Genomic DNA, 632 nt, shown 5'->3' with positions numbered 1-632 from the left:
TCAGGGAAGCCGGACGCGTCCAGAATCACCGAGACCAGGAGGGGCGAGAATCAATGCTGACACTCAGTTCCGCCAATTGCATCCAGATCCCAGGCGCCCTGCGCCCCCAGATGCCCGCGGGGCAGCATCAGCTTTCGTCCCTGCAGACCGCAGGACCCCAGCGAGGCGGTCCCCGGGCCGTGTGTCCACGGCCGGCGTGGGGTCCCCAGGGCGGGACGTTTGCTGAGGCTCGGCCTCAGACCCTCCAAAGGCCTGGCCCGCACCAGACCGCACGCTTAACTGCATCCGCGCCGTTCCTTTACGCCGCCAGGCGAGCAGTTCCCCAGCAAACGCCTCGGGACCTCGGGGAGTGAGCGCCCGCCAGCCCGGAGGCCGCGGTTCTGGGAAGGACCCGGGCCGGAGCTGGGGGTCCGAGGCCGCAGTTGCGCGCCGGGGAGTGGGCGATGGGGCGGGGCAGCGGGCAGGCGGGGTCCGCCCGCGGCCGAACAGCGGGAGGGGGTGGGGCGAGCGGGTCCTGGGTCGGGCGTAGGGTGGGACCCCCAACCCGCGGGGCCGCCGAGGGGGCGGGAGGAGAGGAGCCGCCCTACCCAACACCCCTCCCCTCCCCCTCCCGAGGGCGGGGAGGTGGGGCG

Source organism: Myotis lucifugus, unplaced genomic scaffold (assembly GCF_000147115.1).
Source record: "Myotis lucifugus unplaced genomic scaffold, Myoluc2.0 scaffold_520, whole genome shotgun sequence".
NCBI classification, from domain to species: Eukaryota; Metazoa; Chordata; class Mammalia; order Chiroptera; family Vespertilionidae; genus Myotis; species Myotis lucifugus.
This window is presented reverse-complemented; position numbering follows the sequence as displayed.